The sequence below is a fragment of the Lepisma saccharinum genome, chromosome 24 (genome assembly GCF_977018435.1).
Source record: "Lepisma saccharinum chromosome 24, izLepSacc3.1, whole genome shotgun sequence".
NCBI classification, from domain to species: Eukaryota; Metazoa; Arthropoda; class Insecta; order Zygentoma; family Lepismatidae; genus Lepisma; species Lepisma saccharinum.
This window is the reverse complement of record NC_139252.1, coordinates 23,447,372-23,450,487: the sequence shown is the minus strand read 5'-3', so window position 1 is coordinate 23,450,487 and position 3,116 is coordinate 23,447,372. Positions and strand designations below refer to the sequence as shown.

Genomic DNA, 3,116 nt, shown 5'->3' with positions numbered 1-3,116 from the left:
TTACTTTAGGTGAAAACCCACAATTTCCGCCTTACGTAACGTTCAACATCTCTACCTCACTCTGAGGCCGTTGCGCTATCTCTGAATCTCCTATTTCGTAACATCCGCCGCCATATCCTTAGTAGTTTGTTTTTCCGCCGATAGATGTCACATAAGAAATACCAGCGGACGGAAGAGAGAGGGGCGTGGCCTACGAGATACATCAAGATAATGTGTCGTGTTAACAGTTTAAAGGTCATTCGTGTCGTTTTGAGGAAGAAATTAGATGTGCAAAGTGTTGACAAGATTAGTATCGTCTTCATCACTATCTTCAAGCTCATCTATAAAGGATATATTTGAGATAATACAAGAGGATGTTGCGTGGTTTGTTCGCAGTAATAAAAGTTTAAAGAACAGTGAACACTATGCAAGACTCCACAACCTCCTATGCGAGCGCATCGTCTCTCTCTTTTTATTGTCTTTCCCTCTCTCTTCCCTTCTACTTTTCTCTTCTCTGTCTTTTCTCTATTGTCTTTCACATCTCTTCCTTTCTACTTTTCTCTTCTCTCTCTTTTTCTCTATTATCTTTCACACACATCTCTTCCTTTCTACTTTTCTCTTCTCTCTCTTTTTCTCTATTCTTTCACACACATCTTTTCCTTTCTACTTTTCTCTTCTCTCTCTTTTTCTCTATTATCTTTCACATCTCTTCCTTTCTACTTTTCTCTTCTCTCAATTTTTCTCTATTATCTTTCTCATCTCTTCCTTTCTACTTTTCTCTTCTCTCTGTTTTCTCTATTATCTTTCACACACACCTCTTCCTTTCTACTTTTCTCTTCTCTCTCTTTTTCTCTATTATCTTTCACACACATCTCTTCCTTTCTACTTTTCTCTCTTCCTTTATACTTTTCTCTCTTCCTCTCTCTCTATTTTCTTTCAGTCACTCTCTCTCTTCCTTTCTACTTTTCTCTCTCTAATTTTATCTTTCTTCTTTATCTCTCTCTATTATGTTTCTCATTGCTACTTTTCACTCCTATCTTTCTCTTTTCATTTCTGCTTTTCTATCTTCTCTCTCTCTCCCTCTCTCTCTCTCTCTTCCTTTGTACTTTTCTCTCTTTTTTCTTTCTCTCTATTTTCTTTCACTCTCCCTTCTTTGTACTTTTATCTCTTCTCTCTCTATCCCTCTCTTGCGATTTGCCCAACATATTTCTTGTCCTACACTTTTCCACTCCTACTCCTTCCCTTTCTTTTTACTTCCTTTAGTTCTCCTTTCATTTTCCGCTTTTCTCCTTTCTCCGCCATCTTTCCACTTCTTTTATTTTCCTATCCTCTTACTCTCGTTTCGCTTTCCTTTCTCTCCTATTTCTTTCAATCTTTACTTCAATTTATTTTTCCTTTCCATTGCTTCCCCTTTCTTTATTTTCCTATTTCTTTCATTTCTCTTTCTTTTCCTTATATCCTCCTCTCTCCTTCCCCTCCTCCTTCCTTTCCTTCCAACAAAGTTAAATAATTAACCACAGAATTCCACGCTGTGTAACGCTTTTTCTCCAGTTGTTTTTTTTTTTAAAAGCAAAAAGCTCTTACGGTTCTCAACCCACCGCAACATAACCCAATAATATGGGAACTTCATCTGCGATATCGCTTTTTAAACGCAGCTTGGCGGAAGTGTGAGGCAAGCGAGACATGGAAAGAGCCTGTTTATTGCACTGTTTTATGCATCAGCTGTAACCTGATCTGCTTATTTTCCAACACTTGAGCAACCTCGGGATACGAGTAAAACTGAAATTGAAGTGATGTAAAGAGCTTTGTTATTGTACTGGTGGGAAAATGAAACAAATAGTTGCCCTTTTCTTTAAAAAGGCACACTCATTTTTTATTCTGAATCAAACCCTTCACTCATTTTCAGTATTCGGAAATGTTACTTTCTTGCTGTTCGGGTTACTTAAATTGAGAAGTAACTCAACCAAAGTTATTTATAAAGTAAATATTTTGTCCCCCCCTTCCTTTCCGCCATCTATAGTTAAATGGGGCCACAACGTTGATCTTGCATTTTACAACACAACTATACTGATCTCGGGTCCCACTGGTGGCTGGTCTCCTTCTCTCTCTCTTTCTCTATTGTCTTTCACTCTCTCTTCATTTCTACTTTTATCTCTTCTCTGTCTCTTCCTTTCTCCTTTTCTCGCTTCTATCTCTCTCTCTATTCCTTTCTACTTTCTTCTCTCTTCTTCTATCTCTCTCTCTCTGTATTGTCTTTCACTTTTTCTTCCTATCTACTTTTCTCTCTCCCTCTGTATTGTCTTTCACTCTTTCTTCTCTCTCTCTCTCTCTCTATTGTCTTTCACTCTCTCTTCCTTTCTACTTTTCTCTTCTATCTCTCTCTCTCTGTATTGTCTTTCACTTTTTCTTCCTATCTACTTTTCTCTCTCTCTCTGTATTGTCTTTCACTCTTTCTTCTTCTTCTCTCTCTCTCTCTATCTCTCTATTGTATTTTACTCTCTCTTCCTTTCTACTTTTCTCTTCTATATCTCTCTCTCTCTCTGTATTGTTTTCCACTTTTCTTCCTATCTACTTTTCTCTCTCTCTGTATTGTCTTTCACTCTTTCTTCCTCTCTCTCTCTCTCTCTCTCTCTCTTTATTGTCTTTCACTCTTTCTTCCTTTCTACTTTTCTCTTCTCTCCCTCTCCCCCCCCCTCTCTCTCTCTCTCGTCTTTCACTCTCTCTTCCTTTCTACATTTCTCTTCTATCTCTCTCTCTCTGTATTGTCTTTCACTTTCTCTTCCTATCTACTTTTCTCTCTCTCTCTGTATTGTCTTTCACTCTTTCTTCCTCTCTCTCTCTCTCTCTTTATTGTCTTTCACTCTTTCTTCCTTTCTACTTTTCTCTTCTCTCTCTCTCTCTGTATTGTCTTTCACTTTTTCTTCCTTTCTACTTTTCTCTTCTCTCCTCTCTCTCTCTCTTTCTGTCTCTCTCTCTCTCTCTCTCTCTCTCTCTCTCTCTCTCTGTGTGTGTATTGTCTTTCACTTTTTCTTCCTTTCTACTTTTCTCTTATTTCTCTCTCTCTCTCTCTCTCTCTCTCTCTGTATTGTCTTTCACTCTTTCTTCCTTTCTACTTTTCTCTCTTCTCTCTCCCCCCT

The 3,116-nt window shown here is 38.0% G+C and overlaps 1 pseudogene; it reads right to left on the bottom strand.

Annotated features, from left to right (window-relative positions):
* Nucleotides 1–514: 514 nt before the first annotated feature.
* On the bottom strand, nucleotides 515–2,909 carry LOC145978139 (uncharacterized; annotated as a pseudogene).
* Nucleotides 2,910–3,116: the final 207 nt, after the last annotated feature.